At 33.3% G+C, this 17,991-nt stretch overlaps 1 long non-coding RNA gene across 1 annotated transcript in view; it reads left to right on the top strand.

Annotated features, from left to right (window-relative positions):
* The window catches only part of LOC143232178 (uncharacterized), a 35,177-nt gene extending 18,002 nt beyond the window's left edge, over nucleotides 1–17,175 (top strand). The window contains exons 2-3 of the long non-coding RNA XR_013017411.1: nucleotides 3,756–3,877; nucleotides 14,890–17,175. This is a non-coding gene — a long non-coding RNA (uncharacterized LOC143232178). The remainder of the gene's footprint in view (nucleotides 1–3,755; nucleotides 3,878–14,889) is intronic.
* The last annotated feature ends 816 nt before the right edge of the window (nucleotides 17,176–17,991 follow it).

Raw genomic sequence — 17,991 nt, 5'->3', positions numbered from 1 at the left:
TAATTTACCAGTTCTAAGATTACACAAGACTGATTATTTATAAGCTTAGCAGCCTGGCATGGCCAGGTGGATAAAAGTGTGCGACTCGTAATCAGAGGGTCGCGGGTTCGCATCCCCGTTGCACCAAACATGCTCGCCCTTTTAGCCGTGGGGGCGTTATAATGTGACGGTCAATCCCACTATTCGTTGGTAAAAGACTAGCTCAAGAGTTGGTGGTGGGTGGTGATGACTAGCAATCCCACTATTCGTTGGTAAAAGACTAGCTCAAGAGTTGGTGGTGGGTGGTGATGACTAGCTGCCTTCCCTCTAGTCTTACATTCCAAAATAGGGACGGCTAACGCAGATAGCCCTAGTGTAGCTTTGCGCGAAATTTTAAAAAATTATAAGCTAAGCAACTTATGGATAAAACAAAGCATGTATAACGAATACAAACTGATATTTAAAAAGTTGAAGATTGTTATTTCTTTATATTTTTCCGTGAATAATAAAATGAAATATGTGTGATAATTTTAAGTCTTATGACTGTCCATGCAGTCTAAATGTGATAGTGTGAAAAAAATAAACAGATGTGATTTTATAAAGATTTACTAGTTTAGTGTTGCGGACTTTCTTAACTTTACCTGAAATTTCAGACTGCAACTTAAGTATGATGTACAAAATAAATATGTGTAAAATAAATAAGAAATAGTGTCTAATAAAACAAAATTTCAACTTAAGTAACCAGAACAGATGCTTACCATCTTTTTTTTTCTTTTCTATTTTCGTCATAAGTAAAATTTTGATATTTTTGTTTAAATCTTAGCCTTTCATGCCAATTCTATCTGAGGGTAGATTCGAGTACCAAACTAAGGAAGCTTAGTTACAGTACATTTCTTGGTTAAAGTCACAATATAGTGAGAGATTGTCATCGTTTTCCTTTGTGATAAATGGAGTAACTGAGAATCAATACTGTGTCACATTAGCCAGACGTTTCAGACCATATGACTTTCATATATGGACCGGTTATTGTTAACAGAGTGACGCTGGATAACCAGGTTTTGTGTATGCTGTCACTTTCAGAAGTAGTGAATGAAGAAAAACGATCACGTGATGCCATCCTCACTTTCGTGATGGTCATAACTCTTAGTGTATGTAGGGGAAAAAATCCACACCAGACAGACACATGCTGTTACATTAGTAGGTTCGGGGAAGTTCTAAACAGCTTATGGTTTAGATTGTTACGAGATTAGCAGATAATTTGCACAATTTAAGCAACTAAAAGAAAACGTCAAACCTTTGGTACCTTTACTAACTACATTATTATTAGACAAGGATCGTCTAGCACATGTTGCATCGTTTATCATTTTGTAATAAAACAGAATAGGATCACATAATGTACATGGGTACCGTTTCCTGCCTCCTGCCGTCTATCATTTTATGCAGAGATACGCTATTGTGTGTGTGAAAATGGATTATTTCTGCTTCAACTGGCAAAAAAAGCACTTATTGCTTTTCAACATAATAAAAAAAAAGAAACTGTTTTAAAATATCAATGTATATTAAGTGGAAATAATACTTAACACATGTTTCTTGTATACAAATATACACATTCACACAACATATATAGATTAATATATATTTTATTTTTTCAATTATGGTAATAAGGCATTACTGCCTTTTGGTTCATTTACTGTGTCGAGAGGATAAGGAAGTACTGAAGATGCTATTTAATCCTTTCTTTAACTCCATTGTACATGAGGCATTTTTAACTGGAAACGACGTTCTGTTAAATTAATAACATGGTTAACCAAAGAAACATGGGGAATACTCTTCAATTATAGGACTATTCTCTTACTTGCAAAATCAAAACATAGCATAGATTACACGCGTTTTTGACAGTTTTATACCAAGTGTAATAAATAGCATTTCCTGATTGTAGATCATTGAAGTTTCATGGGCATCTTTACTCACATTATATAACAATCACTTCCCAAAACAAATAAACGAACGCCTCCTATGTTACACTGTAAAAACAGCTTTATACTGCACGTATGTAACTTGAGAAAGTGTTTTTACCGACCTGTCTGTCTGTTTGTTCGGTTGCCAACCTAGCTACCCTTTTAGCACGTACGAAAACATCAGTGCAATACCATCGTAGTTTTTAGAAGATTAAAAACTTTCTGTTAACCGAGGAGTAACAAATTACGAACGAGGTTACATGTTTCAGGAATTACACTTATCCCTGTAGTTATTGTTAACCTTAAGCCTAACACCATTTCTGTGTCGCGTTTCTTGCGTGACGTCAGCACCAGAAGTATGGCGACACCGCTATCGTTGCGATCTCAACAGACCCTATTCTGGCTAGGTTGTTTGACGAAGCATGAATTGGTGTATGGATATATAAAACGTGTTTAATTGCTTATGATTTCCTTTAAGCCTGTATAATTGCTAAAAAAGAACGGATGTGATCAATTATGCATGTGCTCGTAGCATGTCAATATTCGCCAAAATATACGCACGCACGCACGTAGTTTCATCAGAAACAAAATTTGGAGCTGATTATACCTATTCTGCAAACGTTCATAGCTATGAAAACTAATGTGTTCATTGTGTTGAACATGTGCTTTTATATACACTTATAGCTGCCCTGGGATCTTAAAGCTTATTGACGAAAGCCACGCTCAGAAAATGTTGTTTGCCAATTGTCTAATTAGAGAAACAAGTTAAGCGTATTATGTAGCTATTAACTTTTGTAAATAATCAAGTATAAAACAAATAAAACGTGTAGACTGTATGTTCTGGATATTATACTGTCGTAAATTTCGTCGCCGATATCACGAACTTAATAACGTGGAAAAGTATTTCAAAATAAGAAAGTATCAAAGAAAATAACAAAAAACACAGGATTGCTAGATAATCACATTTTGGTTTCTCTTTCTTATATTTCAAGCATTCTTTCTATAAAGAATATGTAAGAAAGCCAAACACCTTAACATAATCAACGCAACGTTTTAGCTTGTATAGACCCCGCTTCTTTACATCACTTTGTAAATGAACCTCTTGACAACATTTCAAATGAGAATATTTTATCATTTTTGTCTTGCGTTTTAATCCTAGAGCTGGAATATGTTTATTAAAACATATATCAAATTACATTGTAATTTGGAAATGGTGAGCCGGGTTCGATTCCATGTAATACCAGAAAATATTACCCTCACATAAAGCAGGGATTGCTTTATAAGGGTGACAGTAAATCCATTAGTGCAGATGGTGGGTGAAATAACGTTTCTTAGTGACTGCCTTTCCTCAAAAAAACATCTTAGTGAACTGTGTTAATTTACATTTAAGAATGAGGTTATATGTTTCAGGTATTACATGACATTGTAGCTATTACAAATCTTAATCCTAAAACTCTGAGACTATACAATAAAATATTCATCTGATTGATACTTATTTTGATATTCTATATGAAGATGATCTAAGAATAACCCTGATCAATTGCTGGTGATCAAACCACGCATATTTTTAACTCACGAATTTTATTTCCCAAAATTCCAGAAAAGATTTATTATGAAGTAGATTTGCAATATTACATGATATATTACATCATATAAATAAAAATAATTTGATAAACATTATTTGACTAATCGTACTCTGTGAAAGTTTCTTTATTTCAGAATTTTTTCACAAAATAATACATCATGAACAAATTTTGAATGAATAGCCTGGAGGTTAAGTACTAATTACTAATTCTTGGATTACCTTTATCTGACTAGATAGTGGAATTTGACCGTCAAACGTGTAAAACACCTATGGCCCCAATATACAGAACATTTTGTGTGTGTGTGTGTGTGACAAGGAGCACGAACAGTGCATCACAAACCCCCGGATTCACAGTGTAAGAATACTAAGTACTAGGCCATACCCAAACCAATCAGTGAAAGTGAAAGAATATCTTTTTAGTATTCCGATACGGAAATAATCATACATTTGATTGTTTCAAACCAAAACTATCTTTCTTAATTAAGAAACGATTTTATTGATTATTTTGTGATGAGGGAATATATGAATATTTTTTATCTGAATCAACTCGATAAATGTAAAAAATATATATATATTAAGCAAACATATCTTAAAGCTACAGATTTGTTAATAATTTTCAAGATATGTTAGAAATTGGAGAGATAAACGGCTGAATTTTATGCTTAATGTGTAAGAGTATTGATTTTCAAGACACTAATTTCAGTGAAAATTTTACAAAATGTCAAAGTTTTATTACTTCTAATACAAAATCAGGGTATTGCAAAGTATGTAAAAATTTGAAAACACATCATACATATAAATAAATAAATTACATTTTTTGTTATGCAAATCCTATATATATATTATTTTTATATTTAAAACTGTGAAATAAATTAAAAATTACAATACACAATGCATTGAATATTTTGTATCAAAGTAAATTTAAATAAAGTGAATAAATGTTTAACTGAATAACCTTATTCTTAACTGTATTATTATTATTGAATCTATTAAGTTTATCCAACTTTAATACATTTGTTAATTTTTAAGATGCTTCCTATAGAACTACTTTGCATGTTTGTTATGCCGGATGAAAATGTTTTTTAATAATATTATGATCAAGTAATTTAACTTTTAAGTTTTCCAAAATAGGAACTGATCTGTCATCAAGTGAAAACCCTTTCGAAATCTCATAGTTTTATTATCTTATACATATGTGTGTGTAAAAAATTGTGAATGTTGGAAAGCAAAATGACGTACGAATATGATAATTTAGCAAGAAATTTAAAAATATCCCACACTCTTTGAAAAAAAAAAAAAGATGGGCTCAAGGTAGAATTTTACACTATGGGTTAGTGCATTCTCTAAAAGGACTTCAAATAGTGCAAATGGGACACAAGGGTAACATTGTAACTTTTCGACTGAAAAAAAAAGTGATAGGAATAGTTGCGTGTTCGATTTTATTTATTGTTATACTCTATCACTTTAGGTAAAAGTAATAGTTTTAAATATGCCATTAGAAAAGTTCATTAGTTCTTAGCACATCAACGAAGGTTTGCTATTTTTATGTATTTTTAGTAGGAAAAAAATGGTTATGTAATTTTTGTATTACGACTAGAAAGTCTTATAATTAGCAAGATTTAAAGTTCATGGTATCGTGGAACGTGAGCAAGATATTTGACACCAAGATGTATATATTATATTCAGAAGCTTGAATTATTGGAACCAATTTAAACAGTTTGATTTCATAAATATTTATTATGTTAGGTATTATAACATATTTCGGACGAGTCTCCTATTTATCATGTTACGTATTACAATTAAAACAGCCTGAAATTTTAATTTTAATTTAGAAATTAATTGAATGTTGATATATATATCAAATTTACGATATTTTCCAACAAGATTGATACACAAAATTTTCTTTCTTAACACAAATATATTTCAATGTAAAAATAGCAATACCATTTATAATAACGGTTATTACAAATAATAATTTATATACAAAAGTTTTACAAACTTACAAACCATGCCGAGTCTTCTATATGGTGTGAAACTGAGTATTTTATCGACTGTTCACGATGAGCAAATTAATTCTAATTTGACACACAGGTACACATCATTTGATGTAAGGCCAGCTACTTTCTCCACACGAGTTTTTCCAGACGAAAATATCTAATGTCCTTGTAGAAATACTAAAATTAGATGGTAATTCAGTGAAGTTAAATTATTTGTAATGTTCAAAACCTATAAATGTTCCTGGTCAAATATCTGTAGTTTTCTGAATAATAAGCGTTTATTGCAGTTATAGCTTCTGAGGTTTATAGTATACTACTGTAGCAAAATAACAATATTATGAAAACTGTCTCTTGGCATGTCGATTTATAAAATTTAAGCGAGGTTCTCGAAAGATCAGTTGTCAACAAAATTTTACTTATGCAAAACACAAATAGTACATTGTTGATTATTACACTCGTGAATCTTCTACAAATCTGGAGAATAGACAGAAATTTCGCAGCAAGTATTTAATACTATACACCCTTATGCAAATTAATTGAAACAAGACGGAAAATTACGATTCTTTCAATTTTTTGCGTTTTATTTCTGCGAATCTAAAAATTACTCACAAATTAATACATGATATGGCCGCCTTTATTTTTCAGAAGATCATTAATCCACTTTGGCATCGAGGCCACGAGTTGACTGTAATCTTTATTAATTTTTGGATCGCGGTACCACACCTCAATTATGGCCTCAATTAGCTTATCTTTCGTAGTACAGTCTTTTTCCCGAAATTTTTCTTTACAAATCGCCCAAAGATTTTCAATAGGATTTAAGTACGGAGAGTTTCCAGGCCAGTCCAGCACCTTTATTTGCGTTGTAGTCATAAAATTTTTCACAAGTTTCGATGTGTGGCACGGAGCCAGATCTTGCTGAAAAATGTCAGATCCATCTGAAAATCTCTTTTTGAATTCTGGAACGTCTCTTCTCTGCAAAACTTTGATGTACTGTGGTCTTCGAATATACCTTCTACGATATGTAAGCCTCCGACGCCATAGTAGCTGAAAAAGCCCCAAAACATCTTCTTCAAGGGATGTTTTACGAACTGATTCATGTGAGATTCTCGAAGTTTCTCACCTGGAGATCTGCGAATATGCAGACTTCTTTGACCCTGTACGAAGAAATGAGTCTCGTCACTGAATAACACCTTCCTCCATTGTTCTTGCGTCCAGTTCTTGTATTTCAGACCCCATTGATACCGTTTTTTTTTCATTAAGTTGGTAAGAAGATGATTTTGACTGGTCTCCTTTCCCTTCTAATGCAATTTCAAAGGACGTAATATTCCTCAAAATTTCGTCATATATCCCAAAAAATAGATCGACCGTACTGCAAAACACAGCTTATGACGCCGTCTGTGTGAAAAAATGACTATTAAAGGAAATCAGCGGGTCCAGCGAGCCTACACCGGCCGCCATGCTGAAAATATTGTAAATGACCATTTGTTTTGAATTAATTTGCACAAGGGTGTTAGATGTATGTCTAAATATATATTAAGCTGAAACAAACATGGAATTAAAATAAATATCTAAGAGTAAATCCATTACAATTGTTTGTTTAGAGTTAGATATTATAAGTTTGTCTCTGAGCATTTTCAAGATATACATATATATAATTATATATTTTGTACTACGAATACTCAGTTGCAATACAAATATGCTTAGCTAAGACTTAGTGATGTCGATAAAACCTACTTGTAGAGAAATATATATGCTGTTTTTGCATATATACTTAGCTAAGACTTAGCAAGAAATCTATTCTATATAACGTAAAAAAAAATTAAGGCATTTACTGTGGATGATGATCTGGTCGCTGCATAGGTGGACGTCGAGTTCTAGTGAGTGGGGTGGTTGAATTAGTTCTCAATTATTTGTTTATTAACATCAGTAGGATTACGCCCTGGCCTAAACCTAACCAGACAAATAACTCAATACGGTAATTTTCCAGTTTCACAACTGAACGAGTCATTAGTTTGTTCCAACAGCCAATACATTTCGATAAATAAATGATTTATACCTTGTTATATAGCTGTGTCGGACGTTTAATTGCTATTTTAGTATTACATTATTACTGTTACTATTAAAAAAAATGAATATCGATGCCATTTTGGTTAAATATAATGGTATAAAAATCCACTTCAACATAGTTTAAAACGTAATATACAGATCTAAGATTTCTATGCGTGTGATGACTATAAATGTAAGATACGAATTGATAAAAATAAAAACCATCAACAACCTCAATATCAACTGACGAACATTTTCTGAATATATGGTATCAATTATATTGCATACCAAGATGCTCGTACAAAATAAACTAAATATTTAAACATAAGACAACAATTCTTGTGTTACGACGTGATTATAAGGCTAACTGAATTTTTAATTTTAGGGCGGGGTTCGATATACCTTCTAAATGAATTCTTAAAGTTCAGTAACGGTAAAAGTCAAAGAAACAACATGTAATAAACATAAAATCTTGATTTGTATATATTTATCAGAAATAAATATTTACTATTGAAATTTCTCAGACTGAATATATATTTGCAATAGTCATCGCATACCATGGGGGTGAAACGTTTTAAAAATATGATACTTTCTCTGGTGGAAAAGTCTTTTACATTGAAACCAACTTAATTCATCATATGACGCTAGAAAACAGATATAGTATACTCCTAAAATCTTTCACGTGGTTTAGAGAACATCGTATTTGTATGTAATAATGATGTAAAGTTACAGGAATCTCACCGAAAATACGAAAACGAATTCAACTCTTTAAAATCTCTAGTAATAGTCCACAAATAATGTTGTTTTTTATACTATATCAGATTCTATGAAGTATTTCTCAGTTTATTTTTACATTTGGACTATTTCGTTGTAATGAGAACTTTGTGACATTTTAAAATTGTTTGTTTTTAAGTTAGCGCAAAACTACACGAGAGCTATCTTCAATAGCCGTCTATAATTTAACAGTGAAAGACTAGAAAGAAGGCAGCTAGCTAGTCATGCACACCCACCTCCAACTTTTGCACCAAGAAATTGTTGTATTGACCGCCAAATAATAATTCACCAACGGCTGACATGTTTGGTAGGATGGGGATTCGAGCCCGCGACCTGCAAAGTGCAAGTCGAGAACTTAACCACCTAAACATGCCAGGTCAACAGTTTAAAAAGTTAATTAAAAATAATGGTGTAACTTATCTAATTACAGAGCTTTTTTTTGGATTTCCATAAAGCTACTCGAGGGCTATCTGTGAACTACAGAGGTTTGTTTTTTGTTTTTGAATTTCGCACAAAGCTACTCGAGGGCTATCTGTGAACTACAGAGGTATGAACAGAGCATACACGTGGATGGCTCCTACATAGTACTGTGTGACAATAGTACTAATACCTTACTATACTTTTCGTCGTTGGTAAGATAATCTTTGTGATAAAATACAGCTGATAGAAATAGTCCAGTTCATAGCGACATCCCCACATAGTTGGCCCGGCATAACTAGATGACTAGTGTGCTCGACTCGCAATCTGAGGGTCGCGGGCTCGAATCTTCGTTATACCAAATATTCTCTCTCTTTCAACCATGGGGTCGTTATAATGTGGCATTCAATCCCACTATTCTTTGGTCAAAGAGTAGTCCAAGCGCTGGCAGTGAGTGGTGATGATTAGCTGCTTTCCCTTTAGCCTTAAACTGATAAATTAAGAACGGTTAACGCAGATATTCCTCGTGTAGCTTTGAGCAAAATTAAAAAGAAACAACAACCAAATTAATCAGATTTGAAAACTTCAAAGTTATAGTCATGTATGTACGAAGACTATGAAAATCAAAAATACTGAAAATAAAGTAAAGACGACAACACAAACAACAACACTATTTACTGTACACCAAATCGCTTCCTTATATATAATATGAAGAGATTTTTTGGATTTGAGGACTGATATGATTTGTGAGGTCAAATTTTGCTGAGGAATATTTAATAAAACGTATTACTTAAATTCTTGACCAAAAGAAGAAATATTTTCAGGATAAGTTATCAACTTTAAATAACCTTCAAAGTTGTTATCTTTATACAATATAAAACAATACTATTTCAGAAACAGAAGACACAAAAACAGAAAGCGTATTGTGTCTTGATATTGAAAAACACGGTTTAAATTAATTGTAGGTTTTCTGGGGGTGGGAAAAGGCAAATCGTAAAACAGAAAACAAAAGGGGCGGGACATAAAAAGGTTTGAGAAACACTGACACAAATAACTGTCTGTCTCACACTAAAAAGGTTTCAGTGAAAGTCATGGTCACTCTAAAGAAAAAGTACCACATACTTTTTAATTGGATGTGGTCACAAAAAATGGGCCAGATGTAAGGAACTCGACTGGTAATCTGAGAGTCACGAGTATCGACTCACCGTGCTATCAAACATGCTCCTCCTCTCAGCCGAGGGAACGTCATTTTGTTCGGTCAATCCCACTATTTGTTGGTAAAAGAGAAGTCCACGAGTTAACTGTGGATGGTGATAACTAGCTGCCTTTCCTCCAGTCTTACACTGCTAAATTAGAGATAGTTAGCGCGGGTCGCCCTCGTGTAGCTTTGCGCGAAGTTCCAAACCAAACCAAACCCCACGTTGTTGTAAACGTTTTCGCAAAGTACAACATTACCAATTCCGTTGGGCTCGACATGGCCAGGTTGGTTAAGGCGTTCGACCCGTAATCCGAGGGTCACGGGTTCGAATCCCCGTCGCACCAAACATGCTCGCCCTATCAGCCATGGGAACATTATAATGTTACTGTCAATCCCACTATTCGTTGGTAAAAAGAATAACCGAAGAGTTGGCGGTCGGTGGTGATGACTAGCTGCCTTCCCTCTAGTCTTACACTGCTAAATTAGGGACGGCTAGCGCAGATAGCCCTCGAGTAGCTTTGTGCGAAATTCAAAAACAAAAACAAACCAATTTATTTAAAAGGTAAAGAAATGGAAGTCATTGAATAACAACAAAAATATATATATTTATATTGCAGGAAAGCTTATTAGATTTCGTGCAAAGTTGGTTATACTTCTTAACTGTACTTAATTTTGCATTCTTCTGAACTCTATTGTCCGGCTCGCTGTATTATTTTTAGTTTTTTCATATTGAATTTCCTCAAAAACTGAAAAAAAAAACATTGTGCTGACCGTCTTTCTTTAAACTCGTGTCAGCAATTCCAGATACAATAATCTAAATAAGTATTTAATTATTTCTTTTAAGGTGTTGTTGTTTTAGCTCAAAACTGCACAATAGAATAGCTGATCTGTGCCAACTGTTGTGAAGCAAATCCAGGATTTTACCGTTGTAAGTTCGTGAACTTATTGCTAACCTACCGGGGAACATATTTTTTTTTACAAAAATTGCTCCTTAAATGTTTTTACAAAATAAGTATTTTTAATGTTTTGTGTGACACATGTTTTCAATATTCTTCTGTAAAATAATCTTTGTTTTCTGTAATATTATAATAGGATAATTTTTAATTACTTTTTTTGTTCTTTGTAATACAAAATCAGGATTTAAAAAAGCTTTCTTCTCTCAAAAATACCACATTGATCTCAAATGTTTTTATCAATACAATCTCCAAACTAAGAGAGCTATAAACTAAGGAAGTTTTCAAAGAAGAACTTAATATTAACTACCACCTCAAAGCATCGGTTGTAAAGAGAGTATAGACAATTTATTAAAAGTAAAGTCAGTATACATTTGTTGATTTTAGGCTGTATTTTTCTGTGTAGGGACTCTTTTTATGCCATTATTGAGGAACAAGTCAGGATACAAAAATTATTAACTGCAGTGTTTTGTGACTTTAGAACATCTCAGGCTCAAGGCAAATAAAACTAAAATTGATAGTGATGTATTTAAAAATAGCCTAATCAAACATTTTATTTTAAGGCACATAGTTAGTCCTTTCTATGGTCTTGAGATAGAATACATGAATAGGGTTGGTATTTTAATCATGTAGAACGTTGCAGTTAAGATTTTTCGTTTTTCACGCATGATATCTCTGTACACGTAAGTTAAATGTAGAGGACTTGTGTGTTGTTTGTGTTTTGAATTTCGTGCAAAGGTACATGAAGAATATCTGCGCTAGTTGTGCAAGACTAGAGGGAAGGCAGTTAGTCATCACCACCCATCACTAACTCTGCGGCTACTCTTTTACCAACGATTAGTTGGACTCACCAACCATTTATAACGCCCCCACGGTTGATAGGGTAAGCGTGTTTGGTATGATGGGGATTCGAACCCGCAAATCCCAAATTACGAGACGAGTGATCTAACCACTTGTGCTGGGTTAAATGTCGAGAACTTTTGATTGGTCATGTAAAAATTTTTGATGATCTTTGTAACGTTTTCCTTCCGGAGTTGGTTGAAACTCACACTGGAAGATATGAAAATCAATGAGTGTAGTGTATCTACTGCAACGAACAGTTGGCACATTTCTAAAAAATATCTTTTTCAAGCTAAACATTATCATTACTTTCACTTCTGCCTGAATTTTCTTGCAGAACGTTTACGTGTTACATTCTTTCTTCGAACTATTTCGTTTAACGCATTCCTTATAACAATTCGCGTAATAATACCTGTAAGTAATAAAAAGGTTGAATGATTCATAATAGTTTGGTTTGGTTTGTTTTGAATTTCTCGCAAAGCTATATGAGGGCTGTATGCGCTAGCCGCCCGAAATTGGGCTACTCTTTACTAACAAATAGTGGGATTGAGCGTCACGTTATAACGCCCCAACGTCTGAAAGAGCGAGCATATTTGGTACCATGGGATGATTTATAATAGAATAAAAATAAAAAACATATGTTTTTTTGTGTTATCGTTAATATTTTCTAAATAACTAATTTCGTCTTATTTTAATTAAGCTTATAGGTTTGTGTGATAAGATTTTAATACTGCATTGATTTTTCAACCATTGATGTTTCGGTGTGAGATCTGATAATTCATATTATCTAATGAACTGACAGAAGTTTCATCTCTAACATTATTATTAGAAATCAATGCTATTGATATTTCGGTTATTTTTCTCTACTAAGTATTATTATTATATCCTAAATGTTATTTTTCACAAGTACGCAGCTTCATAGTTAAATATATTTAAAATGACTTAACCCTGATTAAATTTGACGTATCAATTTATATTCAAGATTCAAAAACTTTTATCATTTAACACATATAAACAGACGAGTATAAGATGCAATTTTAATTATATTCTTATATTAGTTTTATGAAGGAAATTTTGTGGTTTAATGAATCTTCAATGTTCTATATTTCATTTCTTTCGTATACTTAGTCTTTACTGTTTGTTTGTTTTTGAATTTCGCGCAAAGTTACACGAGGGCTATCTGCGCTAGCCGTCCCTAATTTAGTAGTGTAAGACTAGAGGGAAGGCAACTAGTCATCGCCACCCACCGCCAACTCTTCGGTTATTCTTTTTACCAACGAATAGTGGGATTAACCGTAATATTATAACGCCCTCACGGCTGAAAGGGCGAGTATGTTTGGTGCCACGGGGATTCGAACCCGCAACTCTCAGATTACAAGTACAACATCTTAACCTACCTGGCCATGCCTGGCCACTTAGTCTTTATTTACTTGTACATTTTCCATTTTCATCATTGTCAATTTGGCACAATAAACTCATTCCATGTCCTTTCTTAATATAATTTTTAAATGATTGGCAACAAGTAAAATGAATTCAAGTACTTCTGCTTTAGGGGCCTGGCATGGCCTAGCGCGTTAAGGCGTGCGCTTCGTAATCTGAGGGTCGCGGGTTCGCGCCCGAGTCGCGACAAACATGCTCGCCCTCCCAGCCGTGGGGGCGTTATAAGTGACGGTCAATCCCACTATTCGTTGGTAAAAGAGTAGCCCAAGAGTTGGCGGTGGGTAGTGATGACTAGCTGCCTTCCCTCTAGTCTTACACTACTAAATTAGGGACGGCTAGCACAGATAGCCCTCGAGTAGCTTTGTGCGAAATTCCAAAACAAACAAACTTCTGCTTTCTTTGCTTTTGTCTTGAAAAATCATTTTCAATCACTCACTTAAACCCACTGAATATTTTGTTTTAGGAAAAAGCTCTCGGAATCAATTGCCTTAATTACGGTTAATCTGTTTCTAACTCAAACATGTTTTTAATGTCCCTATTACAACTCTATGTGTCAACCTTTCTTCGCTGTTGAATAAAAAGTTTGAATAATTTGAGTTTAATCTTGTACTAAAAAAACGAAAGCATTGGAACTGAGTTCATTACGTGAGGGCTTTTCAAATTATCATCGTTCTACGTTAGTGAGAACTTTGATTTAAAATACAGCAATAAATTGACAACACATCTTACTCTAATCATTTCCATCACTAAAATAACTAAGAAGTTTCACGTGATCCACTACACAGTTTGGTTTTGTTTTTCCAAATCGGGATTTTTCTGTTATTTATAAAAATACTAAATAAGCGGTTAATTCTATCAAAAGCTAAAATAATCCCAACTGCAATGTAACCGTGATAATTATTCAAGATACTGTAGACTGACAGGTGAATTGTTGGAATATTCCAGAGTACATCCATTGTACTATACCATATGCGTATATTATGTTGCAGCTTGTTTAAAGTAGTAATTCAAAATCATTCATTTACCTTTAGTAACCACTATAAAGCTGGGTTAAGAGAGAAGGATTCTTCATTAGGTTTGTGTGACCGTTTTGTATTGAATTTATTTAAGTAGTGTTTCTTTCATATTTTATACAAAAATATTTTATATAAAAACAATATTTTCGTGATTGTTTTCATTCGACAATAATACCAACTTGTATTTATGTTCATTAATTAGCTTTGAATAAAATGTTCATGGCCCTAAAGTTCTACAGTAGTTATGTATACATATTCACACTGACTTTTTACGGCTGAAATTTAAACTATTTTTCCAATAAAAGTAATTCTCAACCTAAAATCTAAGTAGCTAATTTAATTTTTTTTTCCTGATTGGGATATGTTTTTTATTAATCTTATTTTTAGCCCCCGATAGTTTGTTTCTTTATTCATCATATATAACCATTTCATATTTGTTTGTATTTAACACATAAAACTAACTAGACGAAACGAAAGTTTGTTATAAAAGTTTGAATTAAATACGATTGTTCTTAGGTGTTAAAACCAGGAGATATCTTCATGACATCTCATTTCTAACGTATATTTGAAATAGCATTGTTGAAAACCATCTTGATAAGAAAGAAGAATTGCTCAGAATATTTGCAAAGTGCTTAGAACTAAAGTAAGCCTACTATTTTCTACGATCTCTTATTCTCCCCCTCTAGGCCTTGACAGGAGTAAGATAAGGCAAGAAACGTTGACCACATTTCCTCTCTGAAGATGGATCCCGCCCGAGGGACACAAGAGCGGTGCCGAATTTGTCTGACTGTGACTACATGCTCTTCTTAAACTCCCGGATCTTGTATATCAAGCGACAAGAACTTTCGTAAGAAAAACGGTCCATTTCTGATAGATAAACACCACGAATTGGCCGTGACGACCAGGCCAATTTAGTTCTCGTGTCGCCTTTATGTCTGTACAGTCGTCTGGACAATGTTTATCTGTTACAAGTTTGCAGTTCTCGTGTTGCTGCCTCCGCACAAATTAAAACTTAGAGTTTTTAACTGATTGTGACTTGAAGAAAGTGACTTTACGAATGCCTGGTCAGTATCGAAACTAGTTATTCCTATGTATTTGAGAGTATTCAAAAGCATAAAAGGGTGTCTTTCATAGTTTATTATGCTACCTGCAGGACATCTTATTAAATACAGTACAATGAACTTTAAGATTTCTTAGTGTACCGGCTTTGTATATTTTCTCAAACAAAACATTTTATTTCAGCATTAATCTACAATCAAAGTAAAATTCTTCGAAGCACTGAAGTGAATAACGAACTAGTGTTTTATCTTCATCCGTTTCTATTATGTATGAATGAATGGTAACATTATTCTCTCATCAATGAACTCTTTTAAAAGTTCTCAGAGGCTGCCTGTTTTGTCTTCATATATTTTTCCCACAGTCCTAGATGCTAAAAACGTTTTGCTTTAACATATTTTAAAATAACTATTGAGTGTTATTAAGTTACAAACATTTAAAGTACAGCATCATATAAAGCTCAAATAATTTATGTAAACGTAATTAATAACCTCAGTATGTAAAGACATTGAAGGTTTAATTTGTATACATTTGTTACTAAATACATAGAGACACGTATCTACGTGCTGTTGTGCACAACCCAAAGCCTGTGAAAAAAGTCTAGCAGTACTTATTTACCTTTCACAATAATACAAATTGTGTCATTTATGGTACAACACACTGAAAATTTGCTACGATCTTCGTGTGTATTTGAGCTAAACAATATGCAGTGTAAACAAAGAAACCTCTTTAGATATGCTTATATAGGTGTATAGGACGCAATGCAGGTTATCCTGTACAACTATCTATTACTAATTATTAAAATTACTTTCTTCTGTTAAGCATACTTATAATAACACTCAAAAGTAAACTTGTGACGTAGTTTTTATTTTTCAAGAAATTGTCTTAGAGATAAGAATGTGTATAATTTAACTGGACCAGAATAACTAGGGACTCTGTAAGCATGCTTATATTTCCTCGTGCTGTAAAACGAGAAGGTATCTTGCAATATAATATCTAGAACAATGAAATTACGTGTATAGCTTTTATCGTGACTTTCACACACAATGTAAAGTTATAAGAGAAATAATAAAGTGTTCCAGGTAGTTTCTTTCGGCTTGAGTGTATCAGTAGTATATTATTATAACAAAAACCCAATTTTCGTCTGACGTGTACAGTTTATCGGGTCGTACAGGTATATCAAAAATACAATCGTCTGGAGATAAGAGGGTTAATCAGAATAAGCCCACTAAACGCTAACTATGAAGATCGGGGAAGGCTATAACGCTGGCTCCTCGGGCTTGAAATATCCCCGAGAGTACAACATAATTCATCACCAAGGGTCCACTGATTTCACTTGACACGGTCTTACAGGTTTAACAATATACGGGAAGGAAGGAGAGGTTGCTTCCTGCCGTCTTGGCCTGATCGAGCCGTCATTTTACGGGAACTTGACCGTCGCTCTTAAACCTTATCGTTTCCTCATGGGAAAGCTTACGTAGTGGTAATGGAGAAGTGTAATAAAGAAGTACTCTTGGCTGATTATTTGTCATCTTTGTTGTTTCTCTAATGATGCTTTGATCTTCAGAAAAATAAATATGTCTTTGATATTACTTTGAAGGAAATAATAACTCTGTTGTGTGTTCTTATGGCAAACTAATATCAGGCTATTTGCTGTATCCACCAAGGGGAATCTAACCCCTAATTTTTGCGTTCTAAATCCAAAGACTTACTAATGTTCCACATGGGTACAATAGTGTATTTACCCAACCCTAATTTTCTGCAGAGAATCAGTGTTAATATATCGTGGCTTCTTGTTAACTGAACATTACAAAACAGTAGTTTTGATAGCTGAATAAAGCTTCATGTTATGTGATATTATTTAATTGTTTATCAGTTTGATACCATAAACATAATCTAAAGAAATTCCAAATAAACTCACGCTTCCTTTTAAAATTATGAATTTACATTTATGTGTTCTCGTTATTAATAGCTATAACAATTTTAATAATTATTACCATACCAGTACTTTACATTTATTCGTTGATGGCTAAGTAAAAATAATTAAATGAAAATAAACACGTAAAGTAGCTTAGATTTGATGTAATCCTGAACATTTTGAAAGATTAAAGTTCACAACTTTGTCGATATACAGCATGATTTGTATATTTAAACTAAAATTTGTTTTTGCTCTTGAATTATAGATTGATTTTAAAAAATTACAATTCAGAATAGTTATAAATGTTGATAGAACATCTCGAAAAAAAAAGGTTATAAAAGAAAGGAAAAGTTTAAGTTAATGTTTTTCCGTCTGTTACAGGAGGAGCTAGGGAATATACGATTATGAAATTCTATATGTATATACACACCTATATATATATATATATATATATATGTGTGTGTGTGTGTGTGTGTGTGAATTTAGAAAAATTCAGTTTCTTTGTCTTTTCAATTTCTTTGTATATACTGATATTGTGATACTGCCAAGAAAACAATGTCCTTACTGGCAAGTGTTATCAGGTTAACCCTTTAACTCCGCTCGTAAAGCATTAACCGACTGTATGAGAGGCCTCGGCTTTGATGTTGAGTCGAGGAAATTATCGCAACATCTCCACTTTCATTTCAATTGAAAGGGTGGTGTGCCGTGAGTTATGTGCTCGTGTGGAGCTAAACGAAGTGAGCATTTATCTTATCAGTGACTATTAATCTACAAGTATAGTGTGTTGTCTTAAAATTGTAGGATTCTTCATTCA

The sequence above is a fragment of the Tachypleus tridentatus genome, chromosome 11 (assembly GCF_004210375.1).
Source record: "Tachypleus tridentatus isolate NWPU-2018 chromosome 11, ASM421037v1, whole genome shotgun sequence".
NCBI lineage: Eukaryota > Metazoa > Arthropoda > Merostomata > Xiphosura > Limulidae > Tachypleus > Tachypleus tridentatus.
Note: the sequence above shows the minus strand (reverse complement) of the source record. Positions and strands in the feature narration are given on the sequence as shown.